General features: G+C 44.9%; 1 long non-coding RNA gene and 1 other non-coding gene across 4 annotated transcripts in view; one reads left to right on the top strand and one right to left on the bottom strand.

Moving 5' to 3' along the window:
- Nucleotides 1-6,824: 6,824 nt before the first annotated feature.
- On the top strand, nucleotides 6,825-6,946 carry LOC117069944. Its single transcript, XR_004431729.1, has one exon. It is a non-coding gene; the product is annotated as a small nucleolar RNA SNORA18 (small nucleolar RNA).
- Nucleotides 6,947-11,583: 4,637 nt separating this feature from the next.
- Nucleotides 11,584-27,618, bottom strand: part of LOC117067154 — a 60,001-nt gene continuing 43,966 nt past the window's right edge. The window contains exons 2-4 of one of the 3 annotated variants that reach the window (XR_004430635.1): nucleotides 21,927-22,211; nucleotides 14,224-14,304; nucleotides 11,584-11,930 (exon numbers count right to left, since the gene is read on the bottom strand). This is a non-coding gene — a long non-coding RNA (uncharacterized LOC117067154). Of the gene's footprint in view, nucleotides 11,931-12,582; nucleotides 13,319-14,223; nucleotides 14,305-21,926; nucleotides 22,212-27,618 lie in introns of those variants that run through there. The other 2 variants (XR_004430637.1, XR_004430632.1) reach the window with 2 other exon arrangements.

Raw genomic sequence — 27,618 nt, 5'->3', positions numbered from 1 at the left:
AGCACAGAAAGAGCACAATAAATGTTGGCTCTATTATTCCTGGAGAGCTCCCACAGTGCATTTTAAAAATCTGATATCTATACATCTTCATAAAACCATAGACGGTCAAAACTGGAAGAGTCTTTGGAGACCATCTAGTTCACTAAACTTATGAGGAAAGCAGTTTCCTTCTCCACAAGAGGAGGTGGTGGCCCTGGTCAGCATGTGGTCCCATCAGTCTAGGGTTTTGTCAATGCCCTTATTGTGTAAAGCAAGGCGCACCTGCACACATCAGAGTAGATTTGCCCATGGGGTAGGCCTTACTGTTATGCTAAAGAGTCACCTTTCCTGCAGCCTTGGCTCACTCCTTAATAGTCAAAGCTTAAGAGGCCCCTGGGTGAGGCTCAGAGACAAATGAGCTCAGAACACATGTGGGAGGGCACGACTTACATCCTTTCCCTCTTCGCCAGAGTTGCCCGAGTGTGTGAGGAGTGGGATGGACAGCTCTGAGTTGGAGTTCAGCACAGCTGTGAAAACAACCTGTTCCCATGGCTTCCCCCAGCTCTTTGGCACAAAGAGACGTTCCAGCAGCTTCAAACAAAGGAGGGGCTACTCTTAAATGGAAAGAGAGCAAAACAAAAAGCTGCTATTGTATGACCTCGTCACCAACCAGGTCTTCCTTCCTTCCTTTGAAGTTGGGGGTATTGAAATCATGTGGGTGTAAAGTAAAGAAGAAAAAAGTAATAGATTAAAAATCTCACGTTATACACCACAATCACCAGTTTCCAGTGCCCTTCAGCTGCAAATAGGCTCAAGATATGGAAACAACTCCTGTCTGTTGACAGATGAATGGATAAAGAAATTGCATAAGGGAATATCATTCAGCCTTAAACAAAAAAAAAAAAAAAAAAAAAGGAGATCCTGCTATTTGTGTCAACATGGATGAACCTGCAGGACATTATGCTAAGTAAAGTAAGCCAGATACAGAAAGAAAAATACAGCATTATCTCTCATTTTATTTGTGGAACCTAGAAAAAAGGAAAAGTTAAATACATAGAAACAGAATTAAATGGTGGTTATGGCAGGGGACAGGAAATGAGGATATTTAGGGCAAAGGGTACACGGTTTCAGATATGTAGGGTAAATACATTTAGAGATTAATGTACAACATGAGGACTACAATTATAATATTGTATTGTACACTGGAAATTTGCTAAAATAATATATTTTAGGTGCTCTTGCCACACACACACACACAAAAAGGGTAACTATGTGAGATTTTCACTATGTATATCAAAACACCATGTTGTATACCTTAAATAAACTATAAAAGAAAACTGCAAACAGGCTTTCAAAGGCTGAAAACCTTAAGCTCTTGTGCTGGGCAAGGCTCTGCCCAACCCTCTGCTTCATCCATGCACCTTCTTGGGGCCCCCATCTCACCTTCCTTTGTACCTCGGGATGTTGCACATCCTGCTCCACAGTCTGAGAATATTGCACATCCTCAGAACGAGCCCCTCTACACACCACCTCTGCCCCAATACCTCTGCCCCAATAATGCAAAATTTAAGCAGGAGCCACAGGTCCAATGCTAACAGATTTGGGGGAGGGGATGGTGTGAAGTCTCTTCCTTTTTATGAGTTAGCAGCTATTTTCTAAAAAATCTTAATCTTCCTGCCCCCTGCCATAACCACCATTTAATTCTGTTTCTATGTATTTGACTTTTTCTTTTTTTCTAGGTTCCACAAATAGAATGAGGGGTAATGCAGTATTTTTCTTTCTGTATTTGGCTTATTTTACTTAGCATAATGTTATGCAGGGTCATCCATGTTGACACAAATAGCAGGACCTCCTTCTTTTTTTTAAGGCTGAATAATATCCCCTTATGCAATTTCCCAAAATTCAACTGACTGAGAAAAGCAGAGAATGAAGTACATGAGAAAGACTGGATTGGGCAGTATTTATCAAGCACCTATTATGTTCCAGGCACTATGCTCAGTGGCACCACAAGGGACTCAACGGTGACTGAGCCCTGCCCCTACCTGGCAGCAGAACACTCAGTGGATGTCAAACTTGGGGGCTGTTTTGTTCCAACTTCAGCCAAAGTTGACCTACTATTCAGCTGAAGTGTCCTCTTCCATGCAACTCACATGCCAGACCTTGTGTTGCAATAAAAAAGGAGAAATTTCCCCCCTCATCAAATAAAAATCACTTACCAACAGATCTTTTATGTGGCAAATGTCTAGGTAATGTCATGTAGCCTTAGAAAGAGGGTAAAATCAATGCTTTAGAGTTTGAAGACCTAAAAAGGATAGTAAGCAGGACCAAGACACCAATTCTAGATAACTTCTGAATGTATTCACATATTTAGCAAATTTTTTTTAGTCCTCCGATATGCCAGGCACCAGTCTAAGTGGCAGCAATAGAGTAAAAACCAAAATCAACCAAAATCTTGGCCTATATGGAGTTTACATTCTAGTTGGAAAAGACAAGCAATAAAATAAAAATATAGTATGTAAGGCAGTGATAAGTGTTAAAGAGAAATAAAAGGGAAGGGAAGGGAAATTGGGTTGCTGGAAGTGGAGTGGTGTGTAATCTATCTAGGAGTGTCAGGAAAGGCTTCTTTGGAAGCCTGACATTTAAAGGAGGCAAAGGAGTGGGCCCTCACAGTAATGTCTTGATGGTTCAGTAGCACCAAAGTTGACAAAGTCACTGAACAGAAGAAAGAGCTGCCCTGGGTGGAATATGCCAGTGCCCCGTAGCAGTGCCTGGCCGAGGGGACCCAGCCCAGCCTAGGCAGGTTGCTGCTACAGCTAGGTTTGCAGCATCTCGTCTCTTTCCATGCTGCCTCCCACACCCTAGGATTATAGCAATACAGTTGGACATTATAAATCCAAGGAGGTCCAAGATAGCCAATGGAAGGAGCCATGGTTGGTGGGTCATACATGCATTATCACCAGCTGTCAAGGAGCCAGGTGAGGGCAGGGGCTTTTATTTTAAGTGTAATGGAATTATCAGACAGGTCCATACCACATACTAGACAGTGCTAGAGAGTCCTAGAGAAGGAAGCTACCAGGTATGCTGAAAATGAAAAGGAGATGTTGCAGGGCAGCAGGGGGTGTTCAGAGAAGACCATGGAGGACAACAGCTACAGCAGACTTGGAACAAAAAGGCATGGAGGTATTCTGGGCTTTTAGGGAATGTTTGACCAAAAAGGAGGGAACATTGAAGCTGAGTTGAGAAAGCAGTATCGGCCGGGCGCGGTGGCTCAAGCCTGTAATCCCAGCACTTTGGGAGGCCGAGGCGGGTGGATCACGAGGTCAGGAGATCGAGACCCTCCTGGCTAACACGGTGAAACCCCGTCTCTACTAAAAATACAAAAAACTAGCCGGGCGCGGCGGCGGGCGCCTGTAGTCCCAGCTACTCGGAGGCTGAGGCGGGAGAATGGCGGGAACCCGGGAGGCGGAGCTTGCAGTGAGCCGAGATCGCGCCACTGCACTCCAGCCTGGGCGACACAGCGAGACTCCGCTCTCAAAAAAAAAAAAAAAAAAAAAGAGAAAGCAGTATCAAGCAGGGTGTGGTGGTTCACACCTGTACTCCCAGTGCTTTGGGAAGCCCACGTGAAAGAATTGCTTGAGGCCAGGAGTTCAAGACCAGCCTGGGCAACATAGCAAAACCACATATCTATTTTTTTTTAATTAGCCAGGTATGGTGGTACTTGTCTGTAGTCTCAACTACTCAGGAGGCTGAAGTGGGAGGATCACTTGAGCCCAGGAGTTTGAGGCTGCAGTGAGCTGTGATTGTGCCATTGCACACCAGCTGGGGCAGCAGAGTGAGGCCATGGCTCTAAAAAAGGAGAAGAAAAAGGAAAGCAATAATGTCAATGCCCTACGGGGCTGCAGTTTCCTTAATTGGAGCTCCTAGTTTGAGGAGCTGGAGGAGGTGAGCAGGGGTGTACTGGTACAGAACTTGAAGAAAAGCAGGACAAATTAGGGTTCTGGCTCTTAGGATACCCAGTTCTGCCACATGTGAGCCGCAGGACCTCAGCAGATCACTGTCCGCATTGGGCCGTATTCCCCTTCTCTGCAACAGGGCAGACTGGATGTACCCCAAGCCTTCTTCCTGCTGTAACATTTGGAGACTATGATAACAACTGAGGAATGATCCTCTCCTGGGCCTGCACACCCAACAGAAATATGTACGTATGTTCACCAAAAGGCACATACAATTGCAGCACTGTTCGTTGTAGTCAAAAATTGGAAATTACTCAAATGTCTAAAAACAGTGAAATGGATAAATAAATTGTGGTCTATCCATACAGTTGAAAAGTGTAGGCCGGGCGTGGTGGCTCAAGCCTGTAATCCCAGCACTTTGGGAGGCCGAGACGGGTGGATCACGAGGTCAGGAGATCGAGACCATCCTGGCTAACACGGTGAAACCCCGTCTCTACTAAAAAATACAAAAAAAAAAAAAACTAGCCAGGCGAGGTGGCGGGCGCCTGTACTCCCAGCTACTCGGGAGGCTGAGGCAGGAGAATGGCGTGAACCCGGGAGGCGGAGCTTGCAGTGAGCTGAGATCCGGCCACTGCACTCCAGCCCCGGCGACAGAGCAAGACTCCGTCTCAAAAAAAAAAAAAAAAGAAAAGTGTAAAGCCATAAGAATGAAAAAGCTATGGCTGTATGCATAGTGTGAATGAATTGCACAAATAGGACCCAGACACCTAAGAGTATATGCTGCATCTGTAGGCCTTTATACAGTTCAAAACAGGAAAAACTAAATTGTTACATTAGAAGTCAGATTAATACTTACCCTGGCGAGGGGGCTTGTGACTAAAGGAGGCCCAAGTGAGGCTCCCTGGCTTCTGATGATGCTCTTTCTTAATCTGGATCTGCTTACATAGATGTGTGGACTTTATGAAAATTCCTGGAGCGATACTTTTATCATCCATGCACCTTTTAAGTATATTATTCTATAATTAAAAATATACTTAAAAACACTTTTAGAAGAAAATATAGGTGACAATCTTTAAGATCTTGAGGTAGGAAACATTTTTTATATAAGACACAAAGAACACAAATCATTAGAGAAAAAAACTGATGGATTCAATCGTATTTAAAAGAATTTTAATTCTGAAGGAAGCAGATACAATAACAGCAGTGAAGGCCGGGCGCGGTGGCTCAAGCCTGTAATCCCAGCACTTTGGGAGGCCGAGACGGGCGGATCACGAGGTCAGGAGATCGAGACCATCCTGGCTAACACGGCGAAACCCCGTCTCTACTAAAAAAAAAATACAAAAAACTAGCTGGGCGCGGTGGCGGGTGCCTGTAGTCCCAGCTACTTGGGAGGCTGAGGCAGGAGAATGGCGTGAACCCGGGAGGCGGAGCTTGCAGTGAGCTGAGATCTGGCCACTGCACTCCAGCCTGGGCGACAGAGCGAGACTCCGTCTCAAAAAAAAAAATAAATAAATAAATAAATAAACAATAACAGCAGTGAACCTGCAAACAGCTTCAGTGTGATAGCGGAATAACATAATGAATAGATTATTCATTTCATTTGGCTGTGAACTATGCCAATCCCCTTGCAACTGTTATCCCATTGAACCATCGTAACTATCCTATGAGGCCAGTGCTATTTTGTAGATGGGTAAACTGAGGTTTGGAGTAAATTACTTGCCTACAAGCACTTGGTTGGTGACTAGAAGTGCCAGTAATTGAATTCAAGTGGGGCTGACTTCTGGGCTTTTCATCATTTCTCAGTGACAAAGCAGGTTCAAAGGCCAGCTCAAGTGGGGAGGTAGGTCACAGGTTGCAGGTTCAGGTCCCCAACACAGTCTATTCCCAGCAGTGTTTTCAAATAGAGCAGATAACTAGTTATGACTCCAAGCTGCCACCCGCCAAGATCAGAAGCCCAAGGTTGAATCAGAACCCTCTCCTCTTGATGGGGTGGAGTAAATGTGAAGGGTGGGATTATGGGAATCCCATCAATCTCAATTTCAATTGAGAATTGAGAGGAGGAGGTTGGGCTTCTCCGTTGCATTCTCTGTGCCTATTACCATCAGTGATGATTCCTTTCCCAGTTCCTCAAAAGGAATGTTCTACTCCAGCTGGTCCTCTTCTGCTGAGTGTTGGCCCAGTATGCCAGGTTCATTCCAATCTCTTAACACCATTTGTCCCACCTGGAAGACCCTTTCCCTCCTTTTCTAATTCTGCTATACTTCCAGGCCCAGGTGGAGCCACACCTACATTGTGAAATTGGCCTCTATTACTACAGGCCAACACTGTCCAATAGGACTTTCTCTAGTGAGAAGGTTAATGTTGCATTCTCCCATATAATGGCCACTAGGTACATGTGGCTCTTGAGCCCCTACTATGCCTAGTATGACTGAGAAACTACATTTTTACTTCATTTAATTTTCTGTAATTTACATTTAAATAGCTTGTGGCTAGTGGCTACCATATTGAATACACAACTTTACCTTATACTGACTCCCTGTATTGCCTTGATTATATTCCTTCAGGAACTTAATATGAAGTTAATAGGTCTTCTGCGGCTGGGAGCAGTGGCTCACGCCTATAATCCCAGCACTTTGGGAGGCCAAGATGGACGGATCATGAGGTCAGGAGATAGAGACCATCCTGGTTAACACGGTGAAACCCTGTCTCTACTAAAAATACGAAAAAAAAAAAATTAGCCAGGCGTGGTGGCGGGTGTCTGTAGTCCCAGCTACAAGGAAGGCTGCGAAAGGAGAATGGGGTGAACCCGGGAGGCGGAGCTTGCAGTGGGCGGAGATCACACCACTGCACTCTGGCCTGGGGGACAGAGCGAGACTCTGTCTCAAAAAAAAAAAAACCCGATGGGGCTTTTCCTGTAGCCTGCACGTCGTTGGAAACGCCTGATAGAGTAACTCTGGTTTTACTTTACTCACAGGACTATTGTTAGATCTGTGGGAAGGAACTACAAGACAGTTGCTAAAAGTTTGAAAAAGACAGTTACTAAACGTTATGAAAAACCAGATAATCCACTTTTTTACCTTAGGTATTGGCATATTCCACACATCTGTACCATTCTTGAGTGATCGCTCAGGAATGAATGTGATTTGAACTCATTCATGTTGAGAGGGTGTCAAATTGAGAACCAGGCAGATTCCCACCACTTACAGTCAAAAGGACCCTAAAGTAAATTGGTTGAAGAAATTAGATCCCAAAGATTCTTGGTGAATTTTGAAGTCTTCATCAGTATACCCATATTAAAAGGAGATGACAGAAGCCAAAGTAATTATGGGCTGACAGGACAGCTGGATCAGTTTCATTAAAAAGGGTAAACTTGAAGATCTTTTGACTCCAGCTTTTTAGGGGATCTAAAGTGACCTTGATGGACAGTGGAAGAAATCACAACATGGAATTCTTTGAATAAGAATTTATTGACTTTAAAAAAAAAACAAAAAAGGTCTTCTGCTTATTTTACTTAAGTCTTATCTTTAGAGCTGAACCATTAGTACAAGAAAAGAGAGACAGGAAAAATCTACTTGTGTGGCCATACTATTGGCACACAGTGCTGAGCACAGAGGACGTCAGTCTCAGTGAATTCCTGCTGAAATCAGTTGCTGGTTCAAAATAGGCAGAGGTGGAATACAAGGCCTGAAGCACTTGGAGGCCTAAGTGGATGGTGATCTGCTTTTGGGTGTGGGGTAGAAGGTGGATTCCCAGGAAGAAGCTAACAGCTCCCCTGTTATAGAAGTCAGCACCTAGAGCCTAGCTGAAGACAGACTTTAGTCCTGGCCAAGTACATACTGAAACTCCTATGAGGCCTTCCTGCCCTTTCCTGGAATCCTCTTGCACCTCCCAGATGGCTCACAGTTCCAGAGCTCATGTCTGAGGCAGAGTGGAGAGAGATGATTACACAGCAGCAGTGCAGTGTAGCAGAAGCGCCTGGGGTGTTAATTAGAGGCATTAACTGTAGCATTCCTGAGAACCCATGAACTCTCTCCTCCCTTCGCCAAGCCACAGAAACACCCTCTTTGGGATTTTCTGTCTGAAGTAGTAAGGAACAGCAGAGTGGGAGAGAGAAGCAACTGAGCAGAAAATCTTTGACATGCCCCGACCCTGCAGTTTGTCCTTAGGCCCTGCCCTCCAGTCTCGGGTGTTTCCCATTGGGACAGGCAGTGAGGGATAGGGTCAGCAGGGACACTCAATAAAATGAAAGAGGCAGGCCTTTAATTATGCCTGTAATCCCAGCACTTTGGGAGGCTGAGGAAGGCAGATCATCTGAGGTCAGGAGATCAAGACCAGCCTGGCCAACATGGTGAAACCCCATCTCTACAAAAGACACAAAAATTAGCCGGGCATGGCGGCAAGTGCCTGTAGTCCCAGCTACTCAGGAAGCTGAGGCAGGAGAATTGCTTGAACCCAGGAGGTGGAGGCTGCAGTAAGCTGAGATCGCACCACTGCACTCCAGCCTGGGCAACAGAGCAAGATACCATCAAGAAAAAGAAAGAAAGAGAGAGAGAAAGAGAGAAAGAGAGAGAGAGAAAGAGAGAAAGAGAGAGAGAAAGAGAGAAAGAAAGAGAGAGAAAGAGAGAAAGAGGGAAGGAGGGAAAGAGAGTGTCATGCGAGTAAGCCTGAAGAGACCACCAAACAGGCTTTGTGTGAGCAATAAAGCTTTTTAATCACCTGGGTGCAGGAGGGCTGAGTCCGAAAAGAGAGTTAGCAAAGGGAGATAAGGGTGGGGCCGTTTTATAGGATTTGGGTAGGTAAAAGGAAAATTACAGTCAAAGGGGGGGTTGTTCTCTGGCAGGCAGGAGTGGGGGGGGCTCACAAAGTGCTCAGTGGGGGAGCTTTTTGAGCCAGGATGAGCCAGGAAAAGGAATTTCACAAGATAATGTCATCGCTTAAGGCAAGGACCGGCCATTTCACTTATTTTGTGGTGGAATGTCATCAGTTAAGGCGGGGCAGCGCATTTGCAGTTCTTTTGTTACTCTTCAGTTACTTCAGGCCATCTGGGCGTATATACGTGCAAGTCACAGGGGATGCGATGGCTTGGCTTGGGCTCAGAGGCCTGACAGAGAGAAAAGAAAAGAGAGGAGAAGAGAAGAGAAAAGAAAGAAGGAAAGAAAGAAAGGAAGGAAGGAAGGAAGGAAGGAAGGAAGGAAGGAAGGGGAGGGAGTGAGGGAGGGACGGAGGGATGGAGGAAGGAAGGAAGGAGGGAAGGAAGGAAGGAGGGAAGGAAGGAAGGAGGAAAGGAAGGGGCAATAGGGCCCTTGAGGCAAGAAAACAGAAGAAGAGATAAAGAGGCTAAGGCCTCTATTAAAGAATGTTTGTGGCAGGGGTGAGTGAGAAAATAAAAAGAACGTTCATCAGATCCTCCCAAGGCCCATGCCCACCCAGGTCAATTAGGGATTTCAAAACTGGTGAAGGTCAAGTTGCAAGAGAAAGATAGAGGTGAAGATAGAGGGGCTGGGGAGGCTGGACATTGTACCAGGCAATCTGCACAGTGCGCACTCTGGAAGGTCTTTGTATGGAGTTTGAAGGGACCCTCGTACCTTCCTTCAGGGTTAGGTGGCAGATAGAGTCAATGGAGATACCTGCTACCACCCAGCACGCCCAAGTGGCCACTGGAAGATGTCCTTGGGTTGGCTCTGGGTCAACGAGAAGAGTGGGAAGGTACCTAGATACCTGAGTGCATTACAGATGGGCACCCCAAGGTGACATAGTCCTTATCCAGTCTAGGAGGGGTGTGTTAGGCCATTATTGCATTGCTATGAAGAAATACTTCAGACTGGGTAATTTATCAGAAAAGAGGTTTAATTGGCTCATGGTTCTGCATACTGTGCAGGAAATAGTGCTGGCATGTGCTCCTTGGGAGGCCTGGGGAAACTTCCAATCATGGTGGAAGGTGAAGCGGGAATGAACACTTCACATTGCAAAAGCAAAAGAGAGAGAGAGAGAGAGCGCTGGGTGTGGGGTAGGGAGATGCCACACGCTTTTAAATGACCAGATCTCACATGAAGTCAGAGCCAGAGCTCACTTATCACCAAGGGGTTGGCCCAAGCCACTCATGAGGGATCGGCCCCCATGATCCAAACACCTCCCACCAGTCCTCACCTCCAAAATTGGGGATTACATTTCAACATGAGATTTGGGCAGGGGAAAATATCCTAACTGTATCAGAAAGGAAGTATTTGGGGTCTGTATACTGTAGTCCATCATCTGTAGCAGATCTCAGACCCCACCTTCTCTGTCCACATCTGCTCCCCTGTCCAGGGAGAGGAGCATCATCAGTTTAGCTGGCCTGGCACAAAAAGTACTCAACCTCTTCAAAGCCCTTTCAGGGAAAAAAAAAAAGTGTCTTCCCTCTTCTCTGAGTTTTGCCCTCTCTTCCTCTCCCCTGGGCCTTCAGAGACAGGCTCTGCAGGGTGAGATCCTCAGCCTCATCACTTCCCATCCTCCCCTCACTGACTCCTCCTCCACCACTCCACATCCCTCCACAGAGACCACCAGGGACCTAACTGTGGCCAAACTGAACAGAAACAGCTAAGGCCTCATCTTACCTCTAAGACAATGCCTCCGCACTTCATGAACTGCTTTTCTCCCTACGCCTTCTTTTGTGTGTGTATGTGTGTGAGACGAAGTCTTGCGCTATTGCCCAGACTGGAGTGCAGTGGCGCGATCTCAGCTGGCTGCAACCTCCACCTCCCGGGTTCAAGTGATTCTCCTGCCTCAGCCTCCCGAGCAGCTGGGACTACAGGCGCCCGCCACCACGCCGGGCTAATTTTTTGTATTTTTAATAGAGACAGAGTTTCACTGTGTTAGCCAGGATGGTCTCGATCTCCTTCCCAAAGTGCTGGGATTACAGGCCACCGCGCCCGGCCTCTCCCTACGCCTTCTTAATACAGTGTTCTCACTTTTCCAATCCCGTGAGGCCCCCTTCCTTTTCCCTCATAAACCCAGATCATGCGGTGTCAGGGCTCCGCTCACCCTGCGCCACCCAGGGGGGCTTGCCCTGCACCTGCTGGCCTCTCTTGTCGTGGCTTTAACCACTATATCAACAGCACCAGCCCAAAGCTAAGTCCTGGGTCCTTATTTCCAACTTACTCCTCAACAGCATTGTCCACATATTCTGCAGATACTTCAAACTCAGCATGTCTCAAATTAAAATAGGCCGGGCGCGGTGGCTCAAGCCTGTAATCCCAGCAGTTTGGGAGGCCGAGACGGGCGGATCACGAGGTCAGGAGATCGAGACCATCCTGGCTAATACAGTGAAACCCCATCTCTACTACAAAAAAAATACAAAAAACTAGCCGGGCGAGGTGGCGGGCGCCTGTAGTCCCAGCTACTCGAGAGGCTGAGGCAGGAGAATGGCGTGAACCCGGGAGGCGGAGCTTGCAGTGAGCCGAGATCGCGCCACTGAACTCCAGCCTGGGCGACAGAGCGAGACTCCGTCTCAAAAAAATAAAAATAAAATAAAATAAAAAATAAAATTATTCTCCCTTTCTGCCCTTGAAACTTGATTTCCTTTGTTCTATTTACAAATACTTATTACTATTGTACTCTTTGACAAAGAGATTCAGCTCCTAATGAGGGGTGGTTTTGCATTTATTTCCCTTCCTCCTGTTAACAGCACCCAGGTTTTCATTCAGGCAAGACCCGTCTCCCCACAGCCCATATGCCACTACAGAAGGTGGTGCCAGGCATGATCCTGGGTTTTCAGCACATCCCCTCCTCCTAGCCACCAAGTTTGGTTTAGGAATAGGCAGCACGTGGCCCAGTTTGAACCAGAGAGATGTGAGGAGATACTGCCTGGAAAGGAACTGTGTCTCACACTTACAAACTCCTTGGACAGCTGCTTTCTCATCCCGGGTATAAATGAGGAAGCACGTAATTCTCAGAACATTCTGGCAGCCACCTTGTGATCATCAGGCAGCCAGTCTTAGGATGAGGCAGATACCTGGCAGCCTGAGAAGAAAAGGAGAAAAAACTAGGTCTTTGGTATTATGACATTGTTGAACTTCTGGATCAAGCCTCACCTGAAGGTCACCTTATCACTGGGTTGTCAATAAATTCCTTTTATATGTTAAGTCTGTTGAAATGGGGTTTGCTATTGCAGGCATACCTCGTTTCATTGCACTTTGCAGATATTGAATTTTTCACAAATTGAAGGTTTGTGACAACTCTGTGTCAAGCAAGTCTATCGGCACCATTTTTCCAACAGCATGTACTCACTTTGTGTTTCTGTGTCAGCATTGTTTAGCAATAAAATATTTTTAAATTAAGATATGTATAGTTTTATACATCATACTACATTTAACAGACTACAGTATAGTGTAAACATAACTTTTATATGCACTGGGAAAACAAAAAATTCATGTGACTAGCTTTATTGTAACATTCACTTTATTGTGGTGATCTGGAGCCGAACCTGCAATATATTCAGGGTATGCCTGTACTTGTAACCAAAACATCCTCAGTGATAGAACTAGTAGTAGGTCCTCAATAACTATTTGTTGAATTGAACCAACTTGCAAAAACGCATTAATTATACATTGTCCTTCAAGTGATCCAACGCCTTGGTCCCATTAAACTACACACATCTCATTAAGAAGCACTTCAGTGGCAGAGACTTATTTATTTATTTATTATTTTAGAGGTTTAGAGTAATAGTAGGCCTCACGGGGTATCTCAGATCACACTATGGAGGCAGCTAGACATGCTGCCTACACGTGAGCCCAATTCTCTCTCCATTTCAATTTCCTTGTCTCTAAATCCAGGTGATAAAATCTGCACTTCCTTCTACCACCCCAGGGTCAAGAAAAAGTTAGGAAACCAAACGTATTACATTTTATAAGGTTTGTTTTCCACTGCAAGAAATGTGGATGCTATCTATATAAAGTGGGACTCCTCACATTTGGAGGGGCAATTTCTCTCCCAGGAAACTTGTGAGAAGAGCTCCTAGGTTGGCTTCTTACACTGATGAAACCTCTAATGAGGTGTCAAAACCACAAACAAAACTGTAACTCATTATGGCCAAAACAAACTTATTAAATGCTGATAAAATCGTTCAGATGAGCAGGTTGAATTGGATCAGAGGTTTTTGACCATATTGTGCTAACACACTGGTGACTCACAGCCCCATGCGCCACATGTGTTATAAGTACTTGCTCACTAATAATTTGCCAAGTTTTTTATCTGCTGTAGTGAACATCTGTTGGTTTTGCCCACTCTGCTTCCATTCTCCCATTTTCTAGTAATGCCCCTCAGTCTTCCTTTGGAGAATACCCCCATAGCCCCTCTTAGTTCATGTGGGTTCAAATGAGGCTGATGCCACCTCCATCCCCACTTCCATCCTGGAGAGAAAGGAAGAGAGAGAGGATGTAGTCCTAGGCAGTCTGCATATCCCACTGCCCTAGAAACAGTGGCTGATTGAAGGACAGGGACAGTGACTCCAAGTCAGTCCAATGAGTCTTAATCCTAGAACTTAACACTGAAACTACTGGGAGAAGAAAGCTGTCTTTTCACAGGGGTGCTAAGCTTTGAGGATACAAACCGAAGCCTGCCAACAGCCATTTATCACTCATGAAAAGACTCTGTCTGACAGTGTCGATACAAAGAAAAGCAGAACCTAGAGATGAATAAATAGTCTAAGTTCTGACGAAACCATTTGATCCCCTGGATCTAGCCAGGACTAAAGCATCTACTGCTGGATATTCTTTTATTTCACAAGTCAATAAATACCAACTCTTGCTTAAGTCGGTTTGGGTCAGGGTTTTGTTCCATGTAAGAATCCTGAGTTTGCATTTTTGAAAAATAAATTAGAGTGAAATCAAGGTTACTATTATAATAACCTCTTTCACTAGCATTCTGGTATGCTTTCTTGAGTGAGTGAGAGAGAGGGGTGGAGAAGGGGCCAACGCCAGCAATGGCATTTTGCTTACAGTTTAGGTGCCTCTTAAAGTGAGAGACCAAAAATCTGAGCCACCAAAGTAATGTGTTCTGCTCCTGCCCACGCTTCATCTGTGCATCTTCACAAGATAAAATACTGAAACCTCTTTACTATTATTTCTGAAGTTCCTTCCAGCTCTACGACTTCCAGAGTGTCTAAATGACTTTTATCATCACAGTGCGTTTCTGTCTATGGCTTTTTGTATTTCTTTAAGCATTCGCCGCCCAACTCACAGCAGCATTTGCACTTACACAACCCTAAGCAGTCAACAGCCCTTATAATACCGCTTCACAGATGGAGAAACTGAACCTGAGAATGGTGAAATGACTTGCTCGGCCACAGAGCACGGGAAACTCAAGTTTGCTTCCTAACCAGCTCTCTTTCTTCCTCCTGCAAGGGCAAAATGAGATCATAAATAGGAAAGCACTTTGAAAAGAAAGAATCTCTATTGATGCCAGATGTATTATTATAAAGCCAAACCAAAGTATAGGGTGACCTTGTTATCACCCCCAGAGGTGGAGATGCTTACAGATCTGGCCGGCTGAATCTCCAGGTACCCTGGGGAGAGTATCTAGGGCTTTCTCCAGCAGGGTTAAATTTTGCATGTTCCTGACATCACTTTCTCCAGAGGGGACCCATCAGAAAGAAAAGAGTGACATCCCCTAATTCCTTAAAAACATCATCCCCTCAGTTTTGCACAACTCAGGACAATCCACACGTCAAAGGGTAATAGTGTTGATGTCAGGATTCAAAATTTATAGACAGTGTGGACATATGTGATGGTTTGTTTGGGGAAATGGATTTGTCATGTGCAGGATATATGGCACCAGATAAAACATTCTGACAATACTACATGACCTGGGGGGAGGGGGGCGCAAGGATATTATTTTGAAAGTACACTGTTATGACATTTAAAACATTCCAGAGTGAATGCTGAGAAGATCCAGAGGTTAATGTGATGCTGGGACATGCAGCTGTGCAGGACCATAAAGAATCATCCATTTTGTATCACAAAGTACATTTTTCATCTTCTTCTCCCTCAAATCATGGAATTGGGGGCAGCGGCATTTTAAGCAAATTTGATTTAAGTACATTTAAAAGAGACTAATACACAAGTAATAATAAAGGTTCATCATTTTGAAATTTTGAAAATAATCCAAACCGGGAGTGGTGGCTCACGCCTGTAATCCCAGCACTTTGGGAGGCTGAGGCGGGCGGATCACGAGGTCAGGAGATCGAGACCATCCTGGCTAACAGTGTGAAACCCCCTCTCTACTAAAAATACAAAAAAAAAAAAAAATTAAATGGGCGAGGTGGTGGGCACCTGTAGTTCTAGCTACTGGGAGGCTGAGGCAGGAGAGGCGTAAACCCGGGAGGCGGAGCTTGCAATGAGCCGAGATAGTGCCACTGCACTCTAGCCTGGGTGACAGAGTGAGACTCTGTCTCAAAAAAGGAAAGAAAAGAAAAGAAAAGAAAAGAAAAGAAAAGAATCCAATCCAAATAATCTAAAAATGAAAATTTGTCCAAAATTGCAAGATTTTTGACCTGCAATCCCAGCAAACTATAAACTCTGTTTCTTTTCTTGCCAGCTGGCCAACATAAATGGTTGCCCTCCTTTGCCAAGAGGAATCTTATATCATAAGATTTGTTTGTTTGTTTGTTTGTTTTTTGAGACGGAATCTCGCTCTGTCGCCCAGGCTGGTTTTCTACTCATCTGAGGTCTCATAAAGTGCAACCCTAACAAAATGCAGCTTCCTTATACTTAGATGCAGTAAAGTTTTTCACAGGGCTTATTATATATAGGCTTTCACACATCTGCTTTTTTAAACCTCACAATAGCATAGATAATGCCATCCTCATTTCACAGAGGAGAAAATGGAGGCTTAAAGGATTTGAGTAGCTTGCCCATGGTTATGTAGCGAGGAAGCTGCAGAGCCAGAACTCACATTCAGAGCTTCTGTCTCCTCTCCACCACAACCACTCAAGCCAAAAGAGATGAATTTGACTGCATTTGTGCATGTAGTCATTGTTCTCCAGGCATGTGTCAGACACAGTGCTAGGCACTAGGTCAGTGAGGACAGGAAGATTCCAGAACCAAGATTTCACAGGGGCAGGCAGTGCTACAAGGTCTAGGGTCGGAAGTTCCAGGTCAGTTCCAGCAGGTATCAGTATCTGGAGATTTGCATGGCAGTGAGAGCTGGACAGAGGTGGGGTGGGTCCCCTTCACCTGGATAGTGTGTTGAACAGCACAAACAGAGCTAAGAGTGCTTCCCTTCTAGGTCAGGTTAACTTCACACCAGAAATTATGGAGATTCATTTTAAGGATAGAAATAGAAATGAGAAAGGTCAGTTAAGTTGGTAGGACTCTTGAACCAAGCTAAATCACTGGACTGCACAGAAAGAAAAAGAACCATGGCCCAGCCTAGGGAGTTTGGAAGTCTTAGGGAGTTTTGTTCTTGGTCTGGAGTCTGGAAGCTGGGAGTCTAATCAGCAGGTTATCTCATGGACTTTCAGATCTGGTGCTCACTGGTCCCTGGCACCCTACCATTACCATGCTTCCGCTGTTTCCTTTCTCTCTCCTTCTACTTCAGCTGCTCCTGTTGCAACTGACCAAGTCCTTTCCACCCTTCTTCCCTCCCCATAGAGCTGCTTGTTCAGCACTTCTACAACTTCATGAATTCTATTTACTGTTTTATTCTATGTGTCTTTTGGCTTTTGTTCTTCCTACCAACTGATTCTCTCACTCTCTCTTACTAATTCTTCTCTTACTCTCTTACTCCTGACGGAGAACCATTCACTTAAACACTATTTCCCTTTGGTGCAAAGGTCTTGCACCAGGCTACTTTTTAGACTGTGGGCCAACCTATGCACTAGCTGACCTTGGGTCAAGTACTCACTCCTGATCCAATTAGCTATGATGTTGGGTATGGGGTACGGGTGGGGTCCTATGGGACACAGCGTGACCACCTACCTGTGCATAAAGAGCTTAAGGCCATTTCCTCAGCAAGGAACTGTAGGTGTAGGGTTGCGAGATAAATGCCATCTATGGGACATGCTACTATTAGGAAATTATTCACTGTTTATCTGAAATTCAGATTTAATTGTGTATCCTGTTTTTTATCTGGCAACCAGGATACACAATTAAATCTGAATTTCAGATAAACAGTGAATAATTTCCTAACGTAAGTATGTCCCATAGATGGCATGGGACATGCAAATATTATTTCTTGCTAAGCTGAAATGTAAATTTGTTGCTAAGCTGAAATGTAAATTTAACAAGGTGTCCTGTATTCTTTTTTTTTTTTTTTTTTTGAGACGGAGTCTCGCTCTGTCGCCCAGGCTGGAGTGCAGTGGCGTGATCTCAGCTCACTGCAAGCTCCGCCTCCCGGGTTTACGCCATTCTCCTGCCTCAGCCTCTCCCGCAGCTGGGACTACAGGCGCCCGCCACCTCGCCCGGCTAGTTTTTTTAATGTATTTTTTAGTAGAGACGGGGTTTCACTGTGTTAGCCAGGATGGTCTCGATCTCCTGACCTCGTGATCCACCCGTCTTGGAATCCCAAAGTCTGGGATTACAGGCTTGAGCCACCGCGCCCGGCCTATATTCTTATTTGTTAAATCTAGCAACCCTATATAAGGGGAATTATTAGAAGAACTTGTAGATGTCCCTCGAAGGCTTGGCCAGTTCAAAAGAGAAAGGAGGTAGGAAAGCTAAGGCCATGGATGCAGAGATGGACATCCAAACTAGTCGCCAAAATCAAGGGACAGGAAGCAGGTATAGGAAGCCAGAGACAATAAACCTAGAGATCCAGAGAAGGAATCCATGGGTGGGAGAAGTAGGTGGAAGGTGGTCCTATGTACATGCCTGATGCAAAAAACTGTTGTTCCCAGCTAGCTTGTAGGTGATCTCCATGGGCAACATGTGGAAGGGAGTTCTGGAAGACAGGCAGGCAGCAGGATTCTACTCATGGGTTCATCCAGACAAGGGACATAACCTGTGCCTATCAATTGGAAGAGCGAGATGTTAACGACATTGTCCAGTCTCCAGGACAACTTGGCTTACAAAACCATAGCACAGAGAATACAGAGCAGAAAATTTAAGCAAAACTAATTGTTTCAGTTAGGCAAAGGTAGCCACAGGCTGTAGTTCAGGAAGCAAGCAAGTCTCTGGGACATACCCCATGCCACTGGGATACTGGGCTCAAATGAGCACAACTAAATTGAGGTCCTACTTCTGCAGGCTGGAGACTCCAACCAACCATCTGCCAAGATAAGGGTGGGCTCAGGAACCAAAGAAGGGTTTGATTTCCTAGCAAGGAAATAAGGCAAGATCACAGGAGTAGTGAGGGAGACAGGGCCTAGAAAGATCCTCTCAGATAAATGTCCCTAGGGCGCCTGCATCAAACCTGTGGGCAGGCAGAGAGGAGTGAAATGGTTTGGGCTTTGGTTTGGTTTTTGATCATGTTGCACAACAATCCACACTTTATATACTAGTTTAACTTTACTAGGTGGGTTGCATGCTAATATTTCCTAATCTCTAATCTCTTTTATTTCATTTCTATGTTGTTTAGAAATATGATTCACTACATTGATATCATAGCCCATTAATGGGTCATACCTCATAGTTTGGAAAACATCAGCTTAGATTATATTCGACATACCTTTGGACTATTCATTTTTCTTATCATTGGCCCTTGGTAATGCCATGTTTTGAGATGTCTGCACTTCTCATACAACCCCTTCTCTGAGAACAGTTTCCCACTTCCCCCAGATGGGCTCCCCAAAGGCATTGAGGCTCTGGACCTCTGTGCCTACAACATGATGTTTCCAATCTGAGCATATCTGATTGGAGAAGAGTGGACAGCTGGCCCAAAATGGACCACCAAATGTTTTCTTCCAGAAGTCTGGAATTCGGCCATTGAGTTTAATAGTTAGTTGGATGGTGGGTGGTCCTTGAGACAGGACTATACAAGATACAGTTGTACAGGTTGTGGACCACACAACTCTAGAAATTACCAGTAACATAGACTATAGGTAAAAGGTGCTCCCTACGGAGGCTTAGTGTACAACCTGTACGACTGTACATGACAACCCTGCTGGAGTTGAAAGTTAATTTAGTTCCAGGGCTAAAATGACTGAATTCTATCAAGTACATATGAAACAAGATTTTTAAAAAAAAGCTTTTATGGCCGGGCGCGGTGGCTCAAGCCTGTAATCCCAGCACTTTGGGAGGCCGAGACGGGCGGATCACGAGGTCAGGAGATCGAGACCATCCTGGCTAACACGGTGAAACCCCGTCTCTACTAAAAATACAAAAAATTAGCCGGGTGAGGTGGCGGGCGCCTGTAGTCCCAGCTACTCGGGAGGCTGAGGCAGGAGAATGGCCTAAACCCGGGAGGCGGAGCTTGCAGTGAGCTGAGATCCGGCCACAGCACTCCAGCCTGGGCGACAGAGCGAGACTCAGTCTCAAAAAAAAAAAAAAAAAAAAAGCTTTTATATTACCAGCTAGAACCTAAATTTATTTTAGGGAAAGAATCATCTTTGTATGGGAAAGTAACATGATAAGCTGTTCAGGAAATCCTTCAATAACAAACATAAGTTGGTACCAAGACATCAGAGAAGGACAAAAGACACTCCACTGGACATAAAGAAGAAATCTTCTTGGTTTTTCTCCTAAAATGTAGAGAAAGAGTTGAGCAATCCTATATTAGGAGGAAGCTGGCAGACCTGCCAGGAATGCCAATCTATCAGCAGTAGTGAAACCTCACTAGGATAATTTAAATGTCAATAAAAATGCAAAGAAAATTGACAATTTTTTTTTTTTTTTTTTGAGACGGAGTCTCGGCTCTGTCCCCCAGGCTGGAGTGAGTGGTGCGATCTCGGCTCACTGCAAGCTCTGCCTCCCGGGTTCCCGCCATTCTCTTGCCTCAGCCTCTGGAGTAGATGGGACTACAGGCGCCCGCCACCTCGCCCAGCTAGTTTTTTGTATTTTTAGTAAAGACGGAGTTTCACCGTGTTAGCCAGGATGGTCTCGATCTCCTGGCCTCGTGGTCTCAGCCTCCCAAAGTGCTGGGATTACAGGCTTGAGCCACCGCGCCCGGCCAGAAAATTGACAAATTTAGGCTAACAAAACTCAGAAAGAGAAAGATACATTTTTTTTTTTTTTTTTTTTTGGAGACGGAGTCTCGCTCTGTCGCCCAGGCTGGAGTGCAGTGGCCGGATCTCAGCTCACTGCAAGCTCCGCCTCCCGGGTTCACGCCATTCTCCTGCCTCGGCCTCCGGAGTAGCTGGGACTACAGGCGCCCGCCACCTCGCCCAGCTAGTTTTTTGTATTTTTTAGTAGAGACGGGGTTTCACCATGTTAGCCAGGATGGTCTCGATCTCCTGACCTCGTGATCCGCCCGCCTCGGCCTCCCAAAGTGCTGGGATTACAGGCTTGAGCCACCGCGCCCGGCCAGAGAAAGATACATTTTTAATGAACACTTTGATAAGCCACACGGGGTTGAGGTGAGTCTCCAGGGACACGATTGTATAAAAACAGACAGTTGTCTGTTAAAATAATAATAATAATAATAATAATAATAACACTTCTAAAAAGGATGGGTTGAGCAAAATCCATTTATTCTATTTTATTCTATACATTTCTTCTATTTTAGTAAGTTGTGCATATTGGGGCCAGAGCTGAATTGCTCAGGATGACAGAGTAGAGGCTGAGTGTGGTCCTCCTACTTTGCTTTGTACCCCAGGCACGATTCTGCCTCCCCTCCAAGTAGCAATTTGAAAAATCATCCAATTGTTAGATTTCCCATCTACCAATTTGTTGATCTTTCCAGAGCATCCAAGGGCTTTTGTCTGGCTCTTGGTACAAGTAAAGGGAAAAAAGACAAATAGAGGGAGAGAGAAGAACGAAACCATAGAGACAAGTTGGGGCCAGGTGAAGTGAAGGGCCAGGGATACTCACCAGTGGTGGGTGACTTAAGGGTGGTGACATGTCTGTTTCATTTGAGGTTTGCACCCCTGTGAGTGTAAGCCCTTCCTCTACTTATTCGTCACCAATTTCTCACTACAACCTCTTACACTCAGAAATAATTTGTGTGAGTGAGAAGTATATATGTATGTATATGTAACTCAAAAAAAAAAAAAAAAAGGATAAAGGGTGGAACGGAACAGAGACCAGCCAGGTATGGTGGCTTACACCTGTAATCCCAGCATTTTGAGAGGCCAAGGCAGGAGGATTGCTTGAGCCCAGGAGTTCCAGGCTGCAGTGAGCTATCATTGTGCCACTGCACTCCAACCCAGGCAATAAAGAGTAACTCTGTCTCTAAAAAAAGAACGGCCGGGCGCGGTGGCTCAAGCCTGTAATCCCAGCACTTTGGGAGGCCGAGACGGGCGGATCACGAGGTCAGGAGATCAAGACCATCCTGGCTAACCCGGTGAAACCCCGTCTCTACTAAAAAATACAAAAATCTAGCCGGGCGTGGTGGCGGGCACCTGTGGTCCCAGCTACTCGGGAGGCTGAGGCAGGACAATGGCGTGAACCCGGGAGGCGGAGCTTGCAGTGAGCTGAGATCTGGCCACTGCACTCCAGCCTGGGCGACAGAGGGAGACTCCGTCTCAAAAAAAAAAAACAAAAACAAAAACGAAAAAAAAAAGGGAGAGAGCGAGAGAGACCATTTCAGCTAAAGACTTCAAAAGGGAAAGGAATCTTTAAAAACAGAAAACAGAAGCTCCACTGGGAATTCAGAACTATCTTGGGAAAGCTTTAGATACCCATATGATAAAAGGATCTTTCCAGTTGCACCTAGACCTTAGGGGAAAGGGAAGCCCCAGCTAACAGCTGAGTTACATGCAGAATTGCAACAAAAGCCAGTCTGCAGAGAGAGAATGTGTCAAGCACACACAGAGAAAAAGAGATCATGTTGCTTCTTATATTAATTAAATCAACTAAGCTGTGGTCATGAGCATACAAAATCTTCTAATTGCTCAAAAACAATAGGAGTTTATTTTTCACTCACCCAGTATCCAACTGAAGACAGCTCTCCCAGTTGAAGACAGCTCCCCTCCATGTGATGATTCAGAAACCCAGGCTCCTTCCGACTCCTGGCTGCACTGTTCCTTAGGGTCTTGGGCCTCATCCCTGTCTGTATTCAACCAGCAGGAAGGAAATGAGAGCAAGGAGAGAGCACACCGGCTTCTTGGCCTGGAAACGACCCACACCACTTCCACTCATATTCTGTTGGCTAGAACTCAATCATGTAGCCACACCTAACTGCTTGTACAGCCAGGAACGTGTGGTGTAGCTGTGTTCAGGATGAAAAGAAAATGGATTTTTAGTAAACAGTTATCAGTCTATCACATTCCACCCTCCTGTAGGCCAACTGTCCATTTGCATGCTTCTTCCCTCATGGAGACTACACCCATGCCCTCCTCAAGAAAGAAAACTCAAAGTCCCATTCAGCCACTACATCCACCTCAAAGTCCAGGATGATTGAGGACACAATGTCTCCTTAATCAGGTCTATATGCGGTTCCTCCTGGTCCAGCAACTGATGAACTCAAAGACCAGTTACCTGTCCCTCTAACACATGTCTACTATATTGTGGTGGACCCAAGACCTGATAACTGCAAAAAGACTCCCATTCAGAAAAAAAAAGAAAAATGAGAACACAGTACTTAGTTGATAGCATGATGGAATTCTGCTGGACCACCAATGTAAAGACCCTCTGCCTGGCAGGGGAGATAAATTCCTTGCTTAGTCCTTAATCTGCTCTCTGGGAAGAATTTTTTGTCTATTTTTGTTTAGGACCCCTTACTCTACCTTGGGTATCCTTCCATGTCCATTATTATTTTTAGCCACTTCTAGAGTGCCCTCCTTGAAAACTGTACCCTCTTTATGGAGCTGTCAAAATACAAAATAACCATAAATTTAATGTAAAGGTGTTAATTGGCTTTATTTGCAATTCTAGAATCGGGCAACACTTGAACCCATAAAATAGAGTGAGTATTCTGATGAGCCAACAGAGGAGGTTGGTTTTATAGACAGAAAAGGGCCAAGGAAAACAGACACAGGAAACAAAATGTGGATTGGTTGTATCAAACTTACATTTCCGGTAAAGGGTAAAGATTAAAGCAAAGGGGGCTTTGTTTTTCTTTTTCTTCTCTTTTCTTTTCTTTTTTCTTTTTTTTGAGATAGGGTTTTACTCCATTGCCCAAGCTGGAGTGCTTTGGCACGATCACAGCTCACTGCAACCTCCAACTCCTGGGCACAGGCGATCCACCCACCTCAGCCTCACAAGTAGCTGGGACTGCAAATGTGCACCACCATGCCTGGCTAATTTTTTATTTTTTGTAGAGACAGGGTCTCACTTTGTTGCCCAGGCTGGTGCAGAGGGGACTTTCTTACATTGGCTAAAACTGGCCTGCTTGGGGATTTAACTGTTATCCCTTTCTCACTCCTGGTTTTTTGGAAGTTCACACAAACAACTGAATTTCAGTTTGGTGATGTGTAACTTTAGCATGAGTGACTCCATTTAGATTTAATCTGCTGGGCCCAGTGCAGGAGCTCAGTCCAAGTCAACAGCCTCCTGTAAATTTTATTTAACACAGCTCACTTTCTGCTCATACAAATTTAGGACGGAAGGGTAAAGCTTAACCAATCAAAGATTATTTCATCCAAGCTTATGATTTTTTTCTTTTTTGGTAATAGAATTCCCTCAGAAATAGAAAGTTTCTCATTTATTTGTTTCCAGTAAATTCCAAGTGCCAGTAACCACACCCAAAGTTCTTTCCTAGACCTAGTTCTGAAGCCCAAATTATTTTCTTCCTTGTCTCCATAGATTTCTCTCAATTTAATGGCAGCCACTTTGAGACCATCTGAACAATAGGTTTGGGTGGAAAGGAGCCCTTTGCTGCACAATTGAGTTGTTATATTTAACTGAGATTTCTTAATGGGCTTTTCTCCCCTCAAATTTGTTTTTTGTTTTTTTTTTTTTTAGAGGACGGCAATTGGGTTTGTGTTTTACGGTTATGGTGGGGTTTTTTTGTCTGTTTTGTTTTGTTTTGTTTTCTGATTCAGTCTTATCTCCAGTTGGGTGTCCAGAATCAATAGGCTTTTCCAAATTTGGGGACACTTTATTCTTTTTTGTTTCTGCTTATAAACTGGCCAATTAATGCCAGGGAATGTATTTTTCTACTAATAACGTGCAATAAGCAGCAAATAACTCAACTGCAACACACACTAATGTTCTATCTCTTTACAATGACTTTCCCTAGAGTTACAGGGACAGCATATATTTGCTTGGTCTTCCAAATAGTTTTAAGAACTATTTTGCCATGGCATAACACAAGTCACCATTTTTGCAGCCTATTCTGTTTTCTTGCTTCCCATAGCACAACTACTGAGTGCCAAATATTATGATTATTTCATACATCAGCACTCTTTCTGACACTGACTTCTTTACTACTTAAGGCAAGTAAACTGCTGTTGAAAATAAATAAAAAATGTATAATGACTCAAACACAATAGAAATTTATTTCCTTCCCACGTAACAGTCTGAGGCAGTTGTTCTTGGTCATTAAATGGATCCACTCCACACAGTGATTCAGGAACCAGACTCCCTTATCTTGTGGCTCTGCCACTCTGAAAATTTCTTCATCATCTGCATTCAGCTGCAGAAGGTAAATAATGCAATGGGCATACCTGTTTATTACAAGTTTTGACCTAGAAAGGGTCCACATAACTTCCACCTAGGTTCTTTCAGCAAGAACTCAGTCATATGGCCATACCCAATTATAAGAGAAGCCAGAAGGTACATCCCCAGCTGAGCAGCCATTTTCCAACAACAACTCTGCATAGTTAACAGGGGTAGGCAAGCTACAGTTGGCAGACTGAATCCTGCCCACTGTCTGTTTTTGTAAATAAAGTTTTATTGAAACACAGCCATGCTCATTCATTTATGTATTATCTATGGCTGTTTTCACACTATAATAGCAGAGCTGAGCAGCTGCAACAGAAACCACATAGTCCACAAAGCCTAAAATCTTTCCTATCTGGCACCTTGATGGAAAAAAATGTGTTGACCCCTGCTTTATACTACAGAGGCTGGAACTGTTGCTGCCATCTTGCCACCACAAGGGGGAGTTTGGAACTACTGAAGCCCACCACATGGAGGCTTAAAATGAAGCCAATCAAACAGAAGGCAGAGCCTAGAGATGGAGAGAGACCAAGGCCTGATGACCTCATTTGAGCCTTGAAGCCAGCCACTCCTGAAACCAGCTAGCCCTGGGCTTTTTCGTTGATTGATTCAATACAGTTCATTCTCCAACTAAACCAGTTTGAATTGGGTTTCCTGTCCCAACAGAAAGAGCCCTAATTGATAACCTCTCCTACTCTAGCAATAGCAGGCAATGTGAGAGGGAGTGATATTTGTCTTATACTCAAAGCATAGTGATGAAACTTCAGTCTGATTTAGTACACCGATGGGTCGGACACGGACCATGCGCAAGTGCTACTGAGGCGTAAAACCAACATGTGACATTTCCCCAGTTTAGCCCTGCAAGCTTTTGAGACACTACTCACTGGGAACTTCTTATGAATATTTCATGTTTCTGTCTGAGTCGATCAAATTTCTGAAAGCAGGTGAGGTGAGAGTGAAAGGCAGGGGTTCAATGAGGCAGCTGCTTATGATCCCCTAAGTCTTGGGAGACCCTGGATAAAATTTGGCCAAGAAACAAAGGCAGAGATTTTTTCAGTCCAGCCTGTCTTGGAAAGGCACTGTGTCATCTCATGCAATGAAACATAATAACTAGTCTCTCTTCCAGGCCGAGCTCTCGGAGCTCTCTGCAGGTGCACTGGCAGAGCCTGGAGAGGTTGGCAAAGGCCAGGTGGCTTTGTTCCCCCTGCTGCCTCCTCCTTAGAAGTTGCTCATTACAGAGTGGGACGGTGGTGTTATATAACACAAGCTCAGCCTGATTCCACTAGAGTACAAGGGAGAGGAAAATGTCTAAATGTCTTAAACACACTGCAGACTGAGACCATATATAGGACTCTTTAGACATTGACAGACAGGCAATGCACTGAAGTCATAATACACCCTAGACTTCCTGTACAGTGCCCCTTATAAATGCAAGCACTTGTTTATGATAAGAGTCTTCTAGAGTAGAGCCAACAACAGCAAAGTCTGTATTTCTAATAATTCTTGGGGTTGGCCAAGCAACCTCTTTCCATGGATCGTCAAGAGCTTTGCGAACATTTGCTGTGAAGAAACCTCACACACACACACACACACACACCCGTATTTTTAAAAATCACCCTTGTGAATAAGGGTGATTATACACACTCTCGTTTAATTAACAAACATGTCCTCTTGTAACCACATGTCTCCTGTGACATGAATAAGAAATTCAACACCCAGGAGGTAGAAATGAATCCTGCTGTTTTTTAACCCTTTGTAAAAGTATAGGAACGCTGTATAGAGGAAGTGGTTTCTGAGCAGAGGTATGTAGGACAAGAATGTTGTAAGCCATGGAAGCACCGAAACGCAGAAGCCCTGGAGGCTGTGAGCATGTAAACAGTCATGCCCGCACCAAGCTGAGCTCAATCATACTCAGTCATACCTATCCAGGTCCCTCTGGGTCGATCTGTGAAGTCTCGGAGTTGGAGGAAGATCAGAGGAAGTTTTATTCAGGGAAATAAATGGTAGCCAAGGCCAAAAAGAAAGTTTAAATAATGGTCATCTAGGTGAAAAGCACAAGGTTGAAGCTAGAAATATAGAGCTGAGGGGTGAGGCAAACACAGAAAATTAAGCCAGAACTGAGAAAGTCAGGTAGGGAGGTCAAGTGCAAGGTCAATCAGGGCAAATGGTTGTAGCAGAGAGAAAAAGAGAGATTTATTTTATTTTATTTTGAGATGGAGTCTCGCTCTGTCGCCCAGGCTGGAGTGCAGTGGCCGGATCTCAGCTCACTGCAAGCTCCACCTCCCGGGTTTATGCCATTCTCCTGCCTCAGCCTCCCGAGTAGCTGGGACTACAGGCGCCCGCCTCGTCGCCCGGCTAGTTTTTTGTATTTTTTTTTAGTAGAGACGGGGTTTCACGGGGTTAGCCAGGATGATCTCGATCTCCTGACCTTGTGATCCGCCGTCTTGGCCTCCCAAAGTGCTGGGATTACAGGCTTGAGCCACTGCACCCGGCCGATGTATTTTTTTTTAAATTGGCTCCTGCAATTGTGGAGGCTGGCAAGTCTGAAATCCATAAAGCATGCTAGCAGACTGGAAATTCAAATGAGAGTGGTATTGCAGGCTTCTGCCTAAAATTTTAGAGCATGCCAACAGAATTTCAACACAGGCAGGATTTCTATGTTGCAGCCTAGAGGCAGAATTTCTTCTTCCCCAGGATCCCTCAGTTGTTACTCTGAAAGCCTTCAACTGGATTGGATGAGGCTCGCCTGCATTATGGAGGGTCATCCACTTTACTTTACTTACAGTCAACTGATTATGAATTTTTTTTTTTTTTTTTTTTTTTTTGAGGCGGAGTCTGGCTCTCTCGCCCAGGCTGGAGTGCAGTGGCCGGATCTCAGCTCACTGCAAGCTCCGCCTCCCGGGTTCACGCCATTCTCCTGCCTCCGCCTCCCAGGTAGCTGGGACTACAGGCGCCCGCCTCGTCGCCCGGCTAGTTTTTTGTATTCTTTAGTAGAGACGGGGTTTCACCGTATT

The sequence above is a fragment of the Trachypithecus francoisi genome, unplaced genomic scaffold, assembly GCF_009764315.1.
Source record: "Trachypithecus francoisi isolate TF-2019V2 unplaced genomic scaffold, Tfra_2.0 Contig01579, whole genome shotgun sequence".
Taxonomy (NCBI): Eukaryota; Metazoa; Chordata; class Mammalia; order Primates; family Cercopithecidae; genus Trachypithecus; species Trachypithecus francoisi.
Note: the sequence above shows the minus strand (reverse complement) of the source record. Positions and strands in the feature narration are given on the sequence as shown.